Consider the following 20,857-nt stretch of genomic DNA (forward strand, 5'->3'; position numbering starts at 1 on the left):
CTCAGGGTCTATAAACAGGAAAACAGCAGTAGCCCCTAAACAATGACTGTGGAAACATAGATATATGAAAGACCAGAGTCACTGTCTTGAAAGGAAACAATTGCGAGCAGTTAGTTTACTCCAGAACTTTCCTATGAAACCAGACTAGATCTGTTCGTTATGGTGATTTATCTGAAATCACAGCCTTGCAAAGTTCCCTTTTGTCCTTGCCACATTCCTCTCACCTTGGTAGGGAGTTTCTTCTTGTCACGTTTTGGTTGAAAACACTAGCACAGGAATGCTTATTTTTCAGGCTGCTTCTGAAGAACTGGATTAAAACAGCAGCTGCAAACCCTTTGTTCCTTAATGTATCTACATTCCACTTGTTTCTCACTCACATGCAAATATGAACAACACACACACACACACAACCCACTAGTGCACACAGACAGATAAATTATTTGGGATTTCTGATGAAAAAAACACTGAATTTATCAAATAATTAATCACATTGCTTCTTTTTCTCCAGGAACCTGTATCTCCACTTTTACTCAGTTCTATTTTAATCATTCAATTAAAAACACCTTTTTATATTAAAAGTCATGCATGTTTTATTAGATTTATTTGTAGGTGCCTGGGACTTTTGTTGCAATTACTGGTGGCATTTTGTTACCAATTTAAAAGAATTGAATTTGCACTAATCTAATATTTACTATCATTGCTAAACTCTCTTACTTGATATCTTTCTTTAGATTCTCTTTGTATTTCTAAGTAAATTAACATAAAATTTGAGAATGATAGTTCATTTTCTCTTATTGTATTCCTGTAACTTTTCTTACAGTGTTAATGAAATTATTGAATAGATTTTGTGATACAAGGTTGAGCATTGTTTATAAGTTTGTGATTTTTAAAAATTTACTATTTAATCTTTTGTTAAATGTGATTTGTAATTTAACTTGTATGTGGTGATTTTGCTTTACAGAAAGTCTAATTTTAAATTTATTAGCATTCATTTCTGTCATATATGTTCCATCTGTTTAAGAGATTCTCCCATACACTGATGTAATAAGCATAGTTTCTATAATTTCCTAATATGTTAAAGTTCTACTAAGTGAGGTATTAAGAAAACATAATTATTACACTTATAAAAATCTATTTTTAATTTTGTTTTATATAATGCAATTTATAATAGGTGAAAATAATTTAGCATCCTTGTATATTCCTGGTAGATTAAAAACATATTTTCATGTTACACACTATTTGCAATATTAATTTATAGTCTAATTTTTTTAGTCACATTCATATGACTATGTAGGTTTCCTTTGTTTCATATTTGCATGAAACTTATTTTGTAATTTGATCTTATGTAAATAACTTATAGTCATTTAAAAAATATTTACTCTTTCAAGTTTGGTCTTTGTATTAGTTTGTTTTCACACTGGTATAAAGAAATACCACCCAAGACTGGGTAATTTACAAAGAAAAGAAGTTTAGTTGACTCACTGTTCCATATGGCTGGGGAGACCTCAAGAAACTTACAATAATGGTGGAAGGGGAAGCAGGCACGTCTTAAATGGCAGCAGGTGAGAGAAAGAGAGAGCGAGACAGAAAGAGAGAAAGAAAGGGAAACAGAAGAGCTCCTTATAAAACCATCAGCTCTCATGAGAACTCACTATCACAAAAACAGCATGGGGAAACCGACCCCATGAACCAATCACCTCCCACCAGTGCCCTCCCTCAATATGTAGGGATTATGGGAATTACAAATGGAGATTAGAGTTGGGTGGGGACATAGAGTTAAACCATATCAGTCTTTTAACTGTAGAGCCTTTTAAAACTAGATTATTAAAATACTATGCTAATAATATAATTGAAAATATTTTTAGTTTATTATGTACCCTCTATTTATTTGATTTTTTTCTATGAATTTTTCTCTCAATCTTTTTTGTTCCAGTTAATTTTTAAACATACTTTTTCTGCATTACAGCTTTAGAAATTATACATTCAACTCTTATTTTATTTATTGCCCTTCAATGCTATACTTATTTAAAAGAATAAAAATTATTCATATTTTTACACTGCTTATAGATGTTTCAAAGATTTTTGGAGTCATCAACTTCAGTTGCCCATTTGAATTTTAAATGTAATTGATATCCAATAGTAGACTTACATGATTTCCCACTAAATTAATCATTAATATTATTGTTTGCATAGTTAATATTTACATTTTCCACACTTATTCCTATACTTCCCATTGTCTTTCACACCTTAGATTTTAAGTCCAGGCTTAATTTCCTTATTTTAAGAAATGTTATTTAAAAGGACTTTGGATTTGAATGTTTTTCCTAGTTTGTCATTTCATTAAAGTTGAAACTCTTTAAAAGCCTTGGATTTAAAAAGCATCCCAGGTTGTGCTTTCCAGATAATGTGGCCACAGGGCCTTTTTTTCTATTCCTGTTTTATTTACTAAAGCCTGTTTATTTTATAGGTAAGAAAAGCCTTATCTTTATTTTAAAGATAAGAAAAAAACACATTCTTCACTCCTTCCTTCCTTCCTTTCTTCCTTTCCTTCCTTCCTTCCTTCCTTCCTCCCTCCCTCCCTTCCTTCCTTCCCTGTCTCTATTTCTCTCTCTCTCTCTCAATACTGACTGTGTCTTACTTTCTTCTGAGTGTTTTCAGACAATTTTTGAAAATACATTTTATCAGTATTTGAAAGGTTTTTTTTTTCAGGGTTTTCAGGATATTTAGTTCATCATCTTATTAGAAACAGTAAGTTTTGTCTAACCTATTAGGATTATGTACTTCACACATCTCCGATTATTCATATGTAAATAAATACCTATTCAATTTCATAATCTGAATGAAAGGTGAATGCTAATGTTTTTTTCTTAATGTTTAAGGTATTCCAGCCATAAACTTCTTTTTGTCACCTTCCTGATAATTTAGCTTCAACATATTCTTGTTCTTTGCATTTGTCATAAAATGAAATATTCTTCTTATAAAGCTACATTGTTTGCATTTAGAGTATTTGTGTTTAGATGGCATTACCGAAAGCCCCAAATCAGAGTTATAGCAAGTGCAATGCTAGTCAAATGGTTGAGGCTAATTGTTGATAATAACAAGAGTTCTTCCTATTGCATTTCTTTTAAAAACTGCATTTATTACTGGATATCAAGATAAAACTGACAACTATAATAAAGAGCTAATAAGAGAGATGTACTGAGGATGCCATTCTGTATCTCTCTGTACACATAATTCAATTCTAAAAATTGAATTGAAGTCTTCCCCCAGCTTTTTCTGAAGCAGAAAACCATACATAAACCCCAATAATGTCCTTAAATTGTAACATATTTTATAGTAATTTGAAGTTAAATTAGCACTTTTACTTCAATGATTTCATGTGATTTGATTCTGATTATCTTTGTAACGTAGACAAATGGAGGCATTCTTGTTATTTGTATGATTGAGAGAACTGAACTTCAGAAACGAAGATCAAATCCTCAGAGATTCTTACTTCTGTAAACACAATAAGGGAAGAGGTTTTGGGGTCTCTGTCTGCTGCATATTACAGAACAGCAAATTTTTCAAGTCTACTGTGCTTTTAGGCACATTCTGCAGGGGTTTAATAAGGAGATCTTAATAGAATGATTCTAACATGCAGAATGCGTATTCTTTTAGCATAACGGGGCAACTAATCAATAAAGTAAATGTACTCTTATGCTATCAATTTGAATTTAGTAAGCAAATTCAGGATGAGAAATCATGTTGAAAGCCACAATACTTTCTGTATGATCAGAGTTAAAGTACCAACTCACAAAACCGAATTTTTAAAATACTTTTGCTTCTATTATGCATTTGAATAAACACTTTCCACTGAAAGTATCAATGTGGCTATTTTATATATAAAGAGTAACACTACCATTTTTAAAAAACTTTACTCCATTCTTGATTCCTTGTCATTTTCTAATTTTTAAAAAATCAAACCACATGGCAACAGCAACTAAAAGGACTAAAAATGAAATACAGTAACACTTAATGGCAGTATCAAATTTTGTGAAAAATTTCAGATATTTGAGAAAATGACAAAGGTATGTGTGAAATCTTGTTTTATTTTTTAATCTGAAGAAATAGTAAAATCATTTAAAATATTAACAAAGAGAAGAAAAGAACCAGTGAAAATGTAGAGTTAAAAAAGGGAACAGGGTTAGGTGCAGTGGCTCCTGACTGTAATCCCACCACTTTGAGAAGTCAAGTGAGAGGATGGCTTGAGTCCAGGAGTTCGAGAGCAGCCTGGGCAACAAAGTGAGACCTTGCCTCCATAATAAATAAATAAATAAATAAAAATTAGTCAGGAGTAGTGGCATACACTTGTAGTCCAAATAATTCAGGAGGCTGAGGTGGGAGGAGGATCATTTGAGCCCAGGAGGCAGAGGTTGCAGTGAGCCATGTTCACACTGTAGAACTCCAGCCTGGGTGACAGAGTGAGACCCTATCTCAAAACAAAACAAACAAAGGAAAAGATTCTTTTATTGAGGATGTGAAATATACCTCCAGGTCTTACATTTTGAAACAAATAGTACCAAAAAATTATAGTTTCCTAGCCTTTCCCTTATTTACAAATATCTTCCCATTTTGCTCCCAGTAAATTATGTTTTCCATCATTGAAGCCATGTTCTATTGAGAGGACCTAAATAGGTATGTTAATAAGGTGAACATAGTGACATCATAGTCCTTATTTTCACACATCATTAAACACTAAGCCATTGGTTATCATCATTTTTTAAATGTGTATTAAATATCTGAATCTCAAATTATAAATCAACTATATATAAAACAGCATAAATACTTTATCTTTCAATGCTTGATGAGATTACGCAATGAAAAATCCTGAAAGTAGATTATAATTATTTTCTCTTTGTTGACATGCAAACATAAATAAACTGTATGCCAATTTAGTAAAATCCATGTAAAATTTTATGTAGTATTAATTATAAAAACATATATATGCGTGTGTGTGTAGTATGTATGTGTATGACATGTAAATTGAAAATATGTCAAATTAGTATTAGTTAGGTTTCACTTTTTGTATCTGTAAAAGTAAAAAATTTTACTGGGGATGTAAAACCCATAGACTGTGAGTGGAAATGCAGATATCTGCTATATGATCCAGTCATTCCACTGGAACATAATTACCCAAGAGAAATGAATATACATACAAAGATTTTACATGAATATTCATGGCAGTGTTATATATAATAGTCCTATACTGGAAATTACCCAAATGGCTGTCAACAAGTGAATAAAAAAGCTAAGTATACTAAATCCATGTGAAAGAATACTGCTTACCAATAAAAGTGAATAAACTATGGATATATGCAACAGCAGGATAAATTTCAAAATAATTATGCCAAGTGAAAGCAGCAGAGAAAAAAAGAGCAGGTACTATACGTTTCTAAATATCTCAACCTCTGGAAATGTCAATCTAATCTATAATGACAGAAAGCAGATCAGTTGTTACTGGTACTAGAGTAGAAGAAAGGGAGTAAGACAGAGATGGACATGAGAAAGAAATTCCAAAGAACCATGAGATAGCTGTTGGGAAGCTTGGATATATTCATTATTTTGATCCTACTGATGGTTTCGGTATGCATACTTACGCAAAAATTTACCAAAGTGTATTCTTTATGTATATGCAGTTTACTATGTCAATAACACTTTTAAAAGATGGTATTTAAAAATATATATAGAACAAAGCCAAAATGTCACAGCCTCCACCCACTTCTCAGCTTCTCAGATGGGATTCAAGAGAGCTTATTCAAGAAAGACAACACCTTTATTTAACTGATGTGTAGTCTCCTAACAGTGTAATCTCCTAACAGATGTTTGTGGAAATCTATTTGACCCATCTCATAGGAGCCTAAAGAGTAAATGTGGTCAGTTACCCACACAGGCTTCTGTCGTTTGTCTTGAGTATTTTTCTTCTACTCCATGAGGATAGCTGCCCTAGTGGGTACTGTGCTGCTTTTGCATGGTAGTGCCCTTCCTGTTACTAGAACTTCCTTCCCCTGGTGACATCTATCACAGATGGGCTGTCTCAGGCAGGATGGGGCTACAGGATGGAGAAACCACTTCAGCTATTTTAAGCAGAAAGAAATTTACTACTGAAAGATTAGACTGTAATAACTTATTAGAAGGGCTAAAGAAATAGATTCCAGACTAAACCTCCAAGAAATTAACCTTCAGGGGAAGTTCCTGACGAGGAAGTTGGAATTAGGAGGCTATCACTGGGACTCCTAACATCAATTTCATAGTATCGTTCAGTATGATCTGAGGATTAGGAAGACACTGCCTCTGTAACCTGAAATGACTCTCAGCATTGTCAAAGCCAGTGATTGTGGACTGGGAAGCTTCTGCAAATTCCCCAATAACTTTATTCCTACAAATGAGCAGGGAGAACATGAAAGTGTAGCAAGATTGACTGTCTTATCTTTGACCTTTCAGGTATGATTGGGGGTATTTTTATTTGGTGGAACCTGATTTACCTTCAAATCTCTTGATATTTCCCAAAGTCTAGAAGTGTAGACATATATATGTGTGTATATATATATATATATATATACACACACACACATATATATATTAGACAAATCTTAATGATAAACCCCATGCTGTGCTCTGAATTTTCCAACAATGCAGGCTTTGTCAGTAAGTCACGTTTGTCTCCCTAGCACTCAGCTATTCTAGGGTGAATTCTCATGTTCCATAGAAGTTGACTTGAAAGAGTTTGGCAGAATATGTTTCCTAAAATGGCACAACAATAACTCCCATTCCACATGCCCTATTGCAATGTGACCTTGACATTCCCCAATTAAGAGATGAAGTCTATTTCATCTCTTTTTGAAAATGTGCTGTCCCTGTGATTATTATGACCCATAGAACTCAAAGGAAATGTCATTCTGGGACTTCTAAAACCAAACATTAAGACAGCTTAACAGTGTCCAACTTTGTGTTCTGGGGTAATCATGGCAGCATGTAAGAAGTTGCAAAACCACCATGCTGTGAGAAACCCAAAGGTAGTCACATGGAGAGGTCATGCAGAGAGAAAGAAAGAAAAGAGAGAGAGAAAGAGAGAGAGAGTGAGGATGCCCAACCAGTTCTGAGCTATTCTAGTCATTTCAACTGAGGCAGAGACATATGAGTAAAGAAGCCATCTTAAAAACTCTAGCCCCAGTGTCAGTCCATACAGAACAGAGAGAAGCCATTCCTAATGAGCACCACCAAAATTTCAGAAATAGGAGCAAATAAATGATTGTTTTTTTTTTTTGTTTTTTTTTTTTTTTGAGACGGAGTCTCGCTCTGTCGCCCAGGCTGGAGTGCAGTGGCCAGATCTCAGCTCACTGCAAGCTCCGCCTCCCGGGTTCCCGCCATTGTCCTGCCTCAGCCTCCCGAGTAGCTGGGACCACAGGCGCCGCCACCTCTCCTGGTTAATTTTTTGTGTTTTTAGTAGAGACGGGGTTTCACCGTGTTAGCCAGGATGGTCTCGATCTCCTGACCTTGTGATCCACCCGTCTCGGCCTCCCAAAGTGCTGGGATTACAGGCTTGAGCCACTGCGCCCGGCCTATGATTGTTGTTTTAAGCACCTTCAATTTTTAGTAAAATTTTTAGTATAATAAAATGTACGTGAAGACTAAGCTCTGATTTTTTTATCGTGCACAAATTCCTACCTAAGGGGTCTAGGGAGTCATGCCCTTACAAGCCATAAATTATAATCAGATGGGTTTTATTTGACTGTATATATTGTGACTCACTTTTCCATCTGACTCTTGCAGAACATTACGAGACAAGGAAAAAATATTTAACCCCAAAATATATTCCCTTGTCATACCTTGAAATTGCCCTGCAAAGTCTCTTGTGGGAAAAATCCACATCCTACAGAGAAGCCCCTTGCCCCTTTTGTTTTCCTTCCTTTCTTTCCAGATCCAGGAGATAATCAACTAAGAGTCAGGCACCCTTTTAGGCCTGATGATAAACATTTTACAACCTGCTCTCTCTCTGAAGTCTGCTATCGGAGAGATTCCTCTGCACAGTGAAACTTGGTCTCCACAATCCTTTATCTTAACCTGAACATTCCTTTCCATTGATCCCAGGTCTTCAGATAAACTCAACCAACTGTCAACCAGAAAATGTTTAAATTTGCCAATAACCTTGAAGCCCCCGCTTTGAGTTGTCCCACCTTTCTGAATCAAACAATGTATTTCTTAAATGTATTTGATTGATGTCTCATGCCCCCCTAAAATATATAAAACCAAGCTGTACCCCAATGACCTTGGGCACATGTCCTCAGGACCCCCTGAGGACTGTGTCATGGGCCATGGTCACTCATATTTGGCTCAGCATAAATCTCTTATAATACAGATTTTGTCTCCTTTCATGGACATGATTATAACATGGTAAATAAGAAACTGATATTTTAAAAACAGTGAGTATATTTTTAGGTATTTTATAAGGTTAGATTAAAATATATTCTATAAGCATTCTATTATGAATTAAAGTGTTTCCAACTTTTTTCTTAATGTTCCAGCCTATGATTGGAACTGATATTTCTTATCTGAACTATCGATTCTTACAAATTCTTGACTTCATAAATTCAGTATCGAATTATATAATTAGGAGTAAAATTTTGTTGCAACTTCTATTACTACCACTACATACAGTTAAGAAAATAGATTATATTTTACCTCAGCTGTATTTTAAGATGAATACAATTTGCAGTTGATAAGTAGTGTTGAGTCCAGTTGCCTAAATTAAAAGAAGAGCTTTAAAAGCTTGATCAATACTAGCTTTCCTTCACCTAGCATTCCTGAGCAAATGGGAAGTTATGGTCACATGCTTAAAATACAGTTTATGTCAGTGAAGATTCACTTAGTTCTCTGGAAGTGTAATACATTCAAGGAACAACTGTTTTTAAAGTTAGAAAGTCTGTGCATATTTAAATATTTTAAATTCAATAGAGTAAAATGAATCAATTTTAAATAAATTTAACTGCAGTCCTTTCCTGGCAAGAGGTCTATTGAGTCAAAGAAGATGACTGGATCAGTGTAATGACTGGTTCTCTTGAGGCTAATGCAAAAGCTTTAGCTTTCTCTTTTCTTAGGATCATTTACTAAGAAAGCCTGCTTAAGCACAAACTGACTTGTGTTGGCAGCGAATTTCTGAATCCTGACACGACAGGAATGAATATCTTCTTTTAAATCTTCTTTCTTCTGGCGTGTCTGAAAAATCCAGCATTGGCCTGAGGAATAAAGTCACCAAACATTACTGTATTCCCAACAGAAAGAAGCTGTTCTGGGAGAAGTCTGTACCATTTAATTGGAGCAAATTTGACAAGACTCGCTTCCTCTTGTCACAGGCTAATACTCTCACCATGTTCTGAGTGATCTTTGAAAAACATATTAGTGCTCCAGGCCACTCCCTGCCCCTCCCTATAGATAAGGCTGAATACTTTGGAAGTCATCTTAGAAGGACTGAGCTGACAACTTCAGATAAAAGTGTTTCTAATTTACAGGGCTGAACTGGGAGGGGACGGGCTGACTGTGAGGCCAGAAAAAGAAAGCAAAGGTTGAGGGAAATTAGCCAGAAGTTCTGCAGAGGAATTCTCCATTACACCTTTCTTATCTGGTTTCTTAAAAGTTTGTCTAACTCTAGCTTGCAGAATCTAAGAGAAATGTATTGTTAATGTAGCATTTAGAAAGCAACAATAATGAATACATGTGAAAAAGACCCTGTAGATCGCAAATTCTGGGAAAATCAAGAGAACAGCTGATGATTGCTGGGACAACTATTGTCTTCCCAGTATCGCTAATTTTGCTGCAATGCAGTTAGGCAAAAGCTCTATCTCCTTAATTCTAAAACAGCTCTCACTTTAAGAGACACTTCGTAATGGCTTTACAGGGGATTTGGGAAATCTAGAAATTTATTTATTTACTTACTTATTTTATTTTATTTTTTGAGACGGAGTCTTGCTCTGTCGCTCAGGCTGGAGTGCAGTGACCCCATCTCTGCTCACTGCAAGCTCCGCCTCCCGGGTTCAAGCCATTCTCCTGCCTCAGCCTCCCAAGTAGCTGGGACTACAGGCGCCCACCACCACGCCCAGCTAATTTTTTGTATTTTTAGTAGAGATGGGGTTTCACTGCGTTAGCCAGGATGGTCTCGATCTCCTGACCTCGTGAACTGCCCACTTCGGCCTCCCAAAGTGCTGGGATTACAGGTGTGAGCCACCGCGCCCAGCCAGAAATCTAGAATTCTACCTAAAAAGCTTAATAAGCATTTTTCATCTTATTTAAGTTCTGCAGTTTTAAAAGGCATGCTATTGGGATGCATCCTAGTCGCACTGTAAGAGATATATTAAGGTTTTGGATCTTTCATTTAATTGAGCTTAAAACCCATTTCTTTCAGTGGAGAACATCAGCTGAGTCACTACACTCGTTCTGCTTTCTTCTTCAGCATGTTTCTACCCCTCTTGCTAGCCAGTGAAGACTGTGCTTCACTCTGAGGATTTTAATTGATTTTTCATGATGTATGCTTAGTGATTTTTACTGATAGAGTCTATGTTTACTATATATGCGTAAAATTTAACACTACTTAAGATATTACGTGCATTATTTATTTAAATCATTTGTACTAATTTTTAATTCAACACAGAATTTGTATGGGATAGGGTTATATATACACAAGCATAATACTAGCAACAAATTAATGATAATAATAAATGTTTAGAAAGATCTAAAATTCCTGCATAAAGTATAAAACACAGACTAGCTCTTTATATTTAAAATAAACAATACACTCCATAGTTCCATGTGACCTATATATTACTGAATAGATAAGTTTCATTTAATTAGACCTGTGTGTTTACATTGAGTGTAAAATACAATTTTTAAGTAGGATATATTAAACATGCTACTTCTACAATTAAAAATGGAAATTATTTTAATAATAAAACCAGCAAAGATTGAAAGAAGGAACTATTTCAAGTGTTAAAACAAAATCATCAGAACTCTTTCAACAATATGTGACAAAATATTGAGAGGAAAATACGTATAATGTAGATTGAATCATACTTCGACTGGTTTTCCAAATTTGCCTCCCTTCAAGATTCAGCCCACTTTTTATTCTTTCACCATTGCAGATTAAACCATTAAAGACTTTATTCACCTGTGAGTCTGATAGAATATCTTATAAAAAACATGAACACATCCAGAGACAACATTTTCATTAAATAACACTTAAGTCAGAATTACTCAGCAGAGGTTTGATGACTTACTTTTCTCAAAGACATTTATGAAGAAACCAGCTCACACATGTTTACATTTGTTTTCATAAAGTATATAATTACCTTGGCATCAGGAATTTTAAGTAGTACTTTAAAAATTTTGTGTTATTAACACTACTCTTTAGATAAGTTAGTGTCATACTGACTCTTAATACATAGCTTTACACGCTTAATTGAAAGCTGCTTTACATACTTTTTTTTTTGGGGATGGAGTCTTGCTCTGTCTCCCAGGCTGGAGTGCATTGGCTGGATCTCAGCTCACTGCAAGCTCCGCCTCCCGGGTTTACGCCATTTTCCTGCCTCAGCCTCCTGAGTAGCTGGGACTACAGGCACCCGCCACCTCGCCCGGCTAGTTTTATGTATTTTTTAGTAGAGACGAGGTTTCACCGTGTTAGCCAGGATAGTCTCGATCTCCTGACCTCGTGATCCGCCTGTCTTGGCCTCCCAAAGTGCTGGGATTACAGGCTTGAACCACCGTGCCCAGCGTATATTCTTTATATATACCAAATGTAGCAAAAGTAAAAAAATATTTAACTAGTTCTAAAAAAAGTTAAATTGTTTATGTAACATTAATCTCAACAGGTAATCTAATTGGTATAAATATTTAATAACCACACTCAAAAAGGTTTTTTTTAAATATAAACAATCTTGATTTTTAAAAATTTGTCAATTTTTGCAGTGTAAATCCTCATATGATGGCCACTTCCAAGCTGCCATCCTGACATTATTGAACATCGAGTATGGAAAAGATGAATACCGAGATGGTCTAAGTAGGCTTCAACACAATGTTGGGTAAGTCCTTAAACACAAACTTTGCAAGCAATTACAATCATTCCATACCTGACATGTCTGCTTCTACTGTTATAACTTTCTATAATTATTTATAATTTTATGGTATTTGTACTAATAAACTTTTAAGAGACTATATGAGATAACAATCACATATAAACTAACCAAATAAACTAACCATATAACTAACAAAGTATCAAACCAAATACCATCATCATTTTTAGGTTGCTCTTTATCTTTGCATCTATTTCTCTGCATTTTACTCTTACAAAAATATTTTTTCTGCCATTTATTTAGTGTTTACAGCAACTAAAATACATCATTTTTTAATAACTTGAGAATGTATCTTGAGGCCATTGAAGATGCCTTGATGTGTCAAAGTACCAGATAGGGGTAATTATTCAATATGTAAAGGATTTGGAGCACAAGAACTTTAGTGAGTGACAATAATATTCCATTTGAGAAAAGTTATATTTTTGAAAAATGTAATCGTGGAAAAAATACCTTGAAACATAAATATTCATCATTTTCATAGTTTTACTCATTTGATCTTACAGTATTACTGAAATGTCACTTGAGAGGGAATAGAACGAAGTCTATTAACCTAATTTCATCATAACTAAAGAGTAATACAAATGTAAGTCCAAAAATAGATTAATGGCATTCTTACTTTAATACAACCGCTTTTTATATATTTAAATTAAAGTCAAGCCATAAAATAAGCCTTTCTAAATTGCACATTAAATAATATTTATTCCACATTCCATACACATATATTTGTATGTTTTGAGTCCTGTATCTCTCTGGCCTGAGAATAATTTGTGAATTATGCTTTCTTCCAAACTTGTCTCCTTATATCTTCAAATCCATAGTCTGGACTTCATTATAGCACCATCTCATACATTGTTTTATAACTCTCCAGGTCCAGACCATTTTGTAGAGGCCTTGTCCCGGCCTTAAGTGTTAAAGGTTTAAAATTTGATCTCAACCCAAATGCTTTGACTCATTCTCTATGTTGTAATTCCTTCTGGAGTTAATTCCACTAACTCCAAGATGTGCTCAATTCTCTTTACTCCAGTTTTGTTTACTGGCATTATTGTTATTGCTAAATAAATTTAAGAGCAACAAAGTTAAGAAGCTCTGGGAAGTGGGGCCAGGTAGTGGACCTAACACCAATCTCTGGGTACTTATACTAAGGCTTGAAATCCTTTGGATTGGTTTTGTTTCATTCTTGGAAACAAGTATGTGAGGTTCTACTGTAGAAAGAATATATATATATATTTTATATGTGTATATATATATATATAATGGAGTGACCTTTCTCAAGGTCACTCCATTGACCTTGAGAAAGCTGTACAACACCTATGAATTTCTTCTTTTCTACATGAAAAGAAATACCACAAAAATGACAAGTGCCAAATATCCTCAAATAATAAAATGTGTTTAAAATACTTGAAGTTCTTCCTCCTTTCAGAGTTTGCCAAGATATGTGACTTCATTTTACTATTTGGCAGAAGGCTACCCTTCAGTAATATGTTGAATGTTGGAAGATAGTCCCTGAACAATTTTTTACATTCAAGAATGTCTAGCAGGAATGGAATGTTTTTGACAGATTTATGATTTAACGCCCTATTTCTGAGGACTGAGTTAAATTCTTTTAGGGATACAAAAAATAAAACTCTACGTTTATTAAGACCAATTTCATATAAAAAATACACAAAATAAAAGATAAATATAAAGATTACAAGAATAATTTTAAATCAGAATTTAAACATTTGAAACCTTTGCCTGAAAATTGACACATACATAGAACTATGTTTTCATTCAGTAAGTGACTGAGATTTTATGAATATAAATAAGGATACTGAATAAAAACATTGTATATTATCATCAACACATTAATAATAGCAATGTGTTCTTGTTTTGGCATTCAAAATGAATATAAAAATAGAAAAACATACATTTTTATGATCTACAAACTTTATCAGAGACACATATTTATTAGTTTCAAAGCCAATAGGTCAGTGAGGAAATTAAAGGAAAATTTAGAAGTTTTTTTTAGCAAACAAGAATGGAAACATACCAAAACTTATGGGATATACTAAAACAGTTCAAAGGGAAAAGTTTATAACAATAAACAACCACATCAAAAGACAAGAAAAATCTCAAATAAAGAACTCAAATGATGGAACTAGAAAAACAAGAATAAATTAATTCCAAATTCAGTAGAAGGAAAGAAATAATAAATATCAGAGCAGAAATAAGTGAAATGGAGACAAGAAAAACAAGCGAAAAGATCAGTAAAACTGAAAGCTGGTTTTCAAAAGATAAAAAAAATTGGCAAAACTTTAGTTAATACTAAGAAAAAGAGAACATTCAAAATCAGATATGAAAAAGGAGACATTACAATTCAAACAATAGAAATACAAAGGATTATAAGAGACCATTGTGAACAATTATATACCAACAAATTGGGTAACCTAGATGAAATGGACAAATTACTAGACACATACAACCTACTGTGATTTACTTACGAAGAAAGAGAAAATATTAACAGAGCAATAAATGGTAATGAAATTGAATAAAATGTTTTCCATGAAAGAAAAGCCCAGGACCTGATGGCTTTACTACTGAGTTCTACCTGACATTTCTCACTGCAAGCTCCGCCTCCCAGGTTCACCCCATTCTCCTGCCTCAGCCTCGGGAGTGGCTGGAATTACAGGCGCCCGCCATCACACCCGGCTTATTTTTTGTATTTTTAGTAGAGCCAGGGTTTCACCGTGTTAGCCAGGATGGTTTTGATCTCCTGACCTCATTTTAAAGAGAACTAATGGCATTTCCCCCAAACTCTTACAGAAAATTAAAGAGGTAGGAATTCTTCCAAACACATTTTATGGAGCCAGCATTATCTTGATACTAAAGAAAGATAAGGACACAGTAAAAAAGAGAACTACAGGCTAGTATCCCTGATGATATCCTTGATGAAGCTAGATTCAAAAATTCTCAAGAAAATACTAGCAACCTGGGTTCAACAGCACACTAAAAGTATCATCCATCATGATCAAGTGGATTCATTCTATTGTTACAAGGATGCTTTAACATAAATAAATCAATAAATGTAATACATCACATTAACAAAATGAAGGACAAAACCATATAATAATTTCAGTAAAAGAAGAAAAAATATTTGGCAAAATTAAACATTCTTTGATGATTAAACAACTGAATAAATTAGGTACAGAAGGGATAAACTGAACACAATAAGGGCTATACATGACAAACCCACAGCTAAAATAATGTTCAATTGGAAAAAGTTAAAAGCTTTTTCTCTAAGATCCAGATAAGACATTGATTCTACTCTTGTCACTTAAAAAATCAGGCAGTACATGTGCAGGTCTTTTACATGGACATATGGACATATAGTGTATTGGTGGAGATTGAACTTCTAGTGTATCCATCATCCAAACAGGAAATGTTATACCAACAGGTAATTTTTCAACCCTCATGTGTTTCCACCCTCCACCTTTTTGGAGTTCCAGGTGTCTATTGTTTCCATCTTTATGTCCCTGTGTACCCTTTGTTTAGCTCTGACTTAGAGAACATTACTCTTGCCACTTCTGTTCAACATAGTACTAGAAGTCCTAGCAAGAGCAATTAGGCAAGAAAAAGAAGTAGAAGGCATCCAGGTTGGAAAACAGTAAGTTAAATTTTTCCTGTTTGCAGACAGCAATATCATATTTATGAAAAAAATCCTAAAGATACCCCTGAAAATGTACTCACCTAATAAGCAAATTCAGTACAATTGTAGGACACAAAATCAACTTACAAAAATCAGTAATGTTTCTATGCACTAAGAACAGACTATCTAAAATATAAATTAAGAAAATAATTTCATTTACATTAACAAAAAATTGAAATACTTAGAAATAAATTTAGTGAGATATCTCTGCAATAAAAATCATAAAATATTTTTTAAAAATTAAAGATAAAAATAAATGTAAAGATATCCTATGTTCATGAGTTGGAGTAATTAACATTATTAAAATGTTTATACTACTCAGAATGATCTACAGATGCAATGTAATCGCTACCAAGTTACCAACAACAGTCTTCACAAAACTAGAAAAAAAATCCTAAAACTCACATGGAACCACAAAACTCCAAATGACAAAAACAATCTTGAGAAAAAATAATAAAAATAAAAACAAAGCTGCAGGCATCACACTATCTGACTCCTAAATATACTACAAAGGTACAGTAGCCAAAAGAGCAAGGAACTGACATAAAAACAAAGGAAAAATATAGACTAATGAAATAGAATAGAAAGCCCAGAAATAAATTCATGTATCTTTAGCCAACTAATTCTTTGGAAGGATCTTAAGATCACACAATTGGAGAGAAAAAAAAAAACAAAAACAAATGGAAAAGCATCTTATGCTCATAGATCTGAAGTATTAATATTGTGAAAATGACCATACTACACAAACAAATCTACAAATTCAGTGCAATTCCTATCAAAATACTGATGTCATTTTTTTCACAGATATAGAAAAAAAAAAAACTCCTAATACTTATATGGCACCATAAAGAAGACTGAATAACCAAAGTTATCCTGAGCAAAAAGAAAAATGATGTGACATCACACTACCTGACTTCAAAATATATTAGAGGCTATAGTAATCAAACTGGCTTGTTATTGGTATAAGAACAGAAATACAGAGCAATGGAACAGAATAGAGAACCCATGAATAAATTCACTTATTTACAGCCAATTGTAAAATCTGATTTTTGACAAAGGCATTAAGAACTTATATAAATAAATGAACCCTTTATAATACATGGTGTGGCAAAACTGGATATTCGTATGCCAAATAATAAAACTACACCCCTCACTCTATATAGATACAAAAATTAACTAAAATACCTAAACATAAGACCTGAAACTATAAAACTACTAGAAAGAAAACAATGGGGGAAATATTACAGGATATTGATCTAGGCAAAGTTTTTATCACTAAGACACCAGAAGCCAAAGCAAAATAAAAATAGACAATTGAGATTCTCTTCAATTAGAAAGCTTCTGCATAACAAAGAAAACAATCAACAGAGTGAAGAGACAACCTGTTAAGTGGAAGAAAATATTTACAAACTGTTCACATAGACAAGAGGCTAGTATCCAGAATGTATAAGGAACTCAAACAACTCAACAGCAAAATCACTAATAATCCCACTAAAAAGTGGGCAAAGGACATATATAGACATTTTTCAAAGGAACATGCAAATGGCCAACAAGTATATGAAAAAAATGCTCAGTATCATAAATTATACGAGAAATGCAATGCACAATGAGATAACATTTTACCCCGGATGAAAAGGCTACTATGAAAAAGACAAACAATAACAATACTGGCAAGGAGGTGGAGAAAACAAAACTCTTATACGCTGTGGGTAAGAATATAAATTAGTACAGCCATTATGGAAAACAGTACGAAGATTTTTCAAAAAACTAAAAATTGCAACTATCATAAAATTTACTAAACCCACAGATATGATTTGACTGTGTCCCCATCAAAATCTTACCTTGAATTATATCTCCCACAGTTTGCACATGTCATGTGAGGGACCTAGTAAAAGATAATTGAATCATGGGGGATGGTCTTTTCTGTGCTATTTTCCTAATAGTGTATAAGTCTCACAAGATATGATAGTTTTAAAAAAGGAGTTTCCCTGCACAAACTCTCTCTCTTTGCCTGTTGCCATCCATCTAAGACGTGACTTGCTACTCCCTGCCTTCTGCCATGATTGTGAGGCTTCCCCAGTCATGTCGAGCAGTAAGTCCATTAAAACTCTTTCTTCTCAGTCAGAGGTATGTCTTTATCAGCAGCATGAAAAGAGACTAATACAGTGAATTGATACCAGTAGAGTGGGGTGTTGCTGAAAAGTTACCCCAAAATGTGGAAATGAATTTGGAACTGGGTAACAGGCAGAGGTTAGAACTTTTTGGAGGGTTCAGAAGAAGACAGGGAAATGTGGGAAAGTTTGAAACTTCCTAGAGACTTGTTGAATAGCTTTGCCCAAAATGCTAATAGTGATATGGACAATAAAATCCAGGCTGAGGTGGTCTCAAATGGAAATGAGAAACTTCTTGGGAACTGGAGCCAAGGTGACTCTTGTTATGTTTTAGCAAAGAGACTAGCAGCATTTTGCCCCTACGCTACAGATTTGTGGAACTTTGAACCTGAGAGAGACAATTTAGGGCATCTGGCAGAAGATACTTCTAAGCAACAAAGCTGCTTCAAAAGGTGACTGGGATGATGTTAAAGGCATTCAATTTTATAACAAAAGCAGAGCATAGAAGTTTGGAAAATTTGTAGCTTGACAGTGTGATAAAAAAGAAAATCCCATTTTCTGAGGAGAAATTCAATCCAGCTGCAGAAATTTGCATAAGTAACAAGAACCCAAATGTTAATCCCCAAGACGATGGGAAAAATGTCTCTAGGACATGTCAGAGGTCTCCATGGCAGACCCTCCCATCACAGGCCCAGAGGCCTTGAGGGAAAAGACGGTTTCCTGGGCTGGGTCCACAGCCCCCCTGCTGTGTGCAGCCTAGGGACTTGGTGCCCTGTGTCCTAACTGCTGCACCCATGACTAAAGGACTCCAAGGTACAGCTCAGGTTTTGGCTTCAGAGGGTGCAAGCCTCAAGCATTGGAAGCTTCCACATGGTGTTGAGCCTGTGGGTGCATAGGAGTCGAGAATTGCGGTTTGGGAACCTCCACCTAGATTTCAGGGGATGTATGGAAATGCCTGGATGTCCAGGCAGGAGTTTGCTGCAGGAAAAACCTGCAGTTTGCTCTCAGGGAGAACCTCTGCTAAGGCAGTGCAGAAGAGAAATGTGTGCTCCCACATAGAGCCCTACTGGAGCACTGCCTAGTGGAGCTGTGAGAAGACCCCAGGATGGTACATCCACTACCAGCTTGCACCCTGCACCTGGAAAAGCCACAGACACTTAATGCCAGCTTGTGAAAGCAGCTGGGAAGGAGATTGTACCCTGCAAAACCACAGGAGTGGGGGTGCCCAAGACTGTGGGAACCCACCTCTTACATCACCATGACCTGGATGTGAAACATGGAGTCAAAGGAGATAATTTTGGAGTTTTAAGATTTGACTTTCTGCTGGATTTTGGACTTGCATGGTGCTTGTAACCCCTTTATTTTGGCCAATTTCTCCGATTTGGAATGGCTGTATTAACCCAATGCCTGTATTCCCATTGTATCTAGTAAGTAACTAACTTGCTTATGACTTATGATTTTACAGGCTCATAGGTGGAAGGGACCTGCCTTGTCTCAGATGAGACATTGGACTGTGGACTTTTAAATTAATGTTGAAATGAGTTAAGACTTTGGGGGACTGTTGGGAAGGCATGATTGGTTTTGAAATGTGAGGACATGAGATTTTGGAGGGGCCAGGGATGGATGGTATGGTTCGGCTATATCCCCACCCAAATCTCATCTTGAATTGTATCTCCTAGAATTCCCATTGTTGTGGGAGGGACTCAGTGGGAGGCAATTGAATCATGGGGGCCTATTTTATTCCGTGCTATTCTCATGATAGTTTATAAGTCTCACAAGCTATGATGGTTTTAAAAAGGAGAGTTTCCCTGCACAAACTCTCTCTCTCTGCCTGCTTTTATCCATGTAAGATGTGACTTCCTCCTCCTTGCCTTCCACCATGATTGTGAGGCTTCCCTAGCTATGTGGAACCATAAGTCCATTAAATCTCTTTTTTTCCCCAAGCTCTGTTATGTCTTTATCAGCAGTGTGAAAATGGACTAATATACCCACTATTAGGTATTTATCCAAAGGAGAGAAAATCAGTACAAAAAAGGAATGCATGCACTTGCTTGTTTATTGTAGCACTATTCATAACAGCAAAGATATGAGATCACCTAAGTTTCCATCAATGAAGGAATAGACTAAAAAATGTGGTGTGCATATATATGTGTGTGTGTATATATATGTGTGCATATATGTTTGTGTATATATTATACATATACGTGTGTGTGTCTATATATAGACACACATACATACAATGGGATACTACTTAGCTATAAAAAAAATGAAGTGCTGTCATTTGCAGCAGCATGGATGGAACTATACGTCACTACATTAAGTGAAATATACCAGGCACAGAAAGACAAATAGGTTTTCACTCATATGTGGGAGCTAAAATAATTGATCTAATAGAAGGAGAGAATAGAATGATAATTACGAGAGGCTAGGAAAGGTGTGTCTGTGCAGGATTTGAAGAGAATTAGGCTAAGGTAAACAAACATACCATTAGAGAGAAAGTACAAGTTTCAATATTTGATTGTGGAGTATGGTGACCTACAGTTAACAACAACAAACTGTACAAGTGAAAAAAGAAAAGGAAATATGGGGACCCCCACAATTTTCATGCAAAGGGGAAACTTAAGCCTGTGAATTGAATCATGCAATACTGCCATTCTTATTCCCCAATCAGAGAGCTGTAATTTTGCAACCCTGTGTCATAGCATTATACATATGCAAGATTTCCACAAAAACAAAAGGAAATTGCTCACAAGGAAATTCCTTGTTACACCCTAAATCTTTCAGGATATACATCACCCTACAAAACAAGCACCTGCCAGATGTAATCTTTGGTCTGCAACCTAAGTTTAACTCCTAACACTAAGTTATTTTAAATATCACACTGACAATGCCAGTAACAGGATTAT

At 35.0% G+C, this 20,857-nt stretch overlaps 1 long non-coding RNA gene across 3 annotated transcripts in view; it reads left to right on the forward strand.

Annotated features, from left to right (window-relative positions):
- LOC105477019 (uncharacterized) overlaps nt 1-20,857 on the forward strand; it is a 411,286-nt gene that overhangs the window by 154,489 nt on the left and 235,940 nt on the right. For all 3 annotated transcript variants that reach the window (XR_011614691.1, XR_011614693.1, XR_011614692.1), the window contains one exon: nt 11,992-12,104. This is a non-coding gene — a long non-coding RNA (uncharacterized lncRNA). The remainder of the gene's footprint in view (nt 1-11,991; nt 12,105-20,857) is intronic.

The sequence above is a fragment of the Macaca nemestrina genome, chromosome 16, assembly GCF_043159975.1.
Source record: "Macaca nemestrina isolate mMacNem1 chromosome 16, mMacNem.hap1, whole genome shotgun sequence".
Classification (NCBI taxonomy): Eukaryota; Metazoa; Chordata; class Mammalia; order Primates; family Cercopithecidae; genus Macaca; species Macaca nemestrina.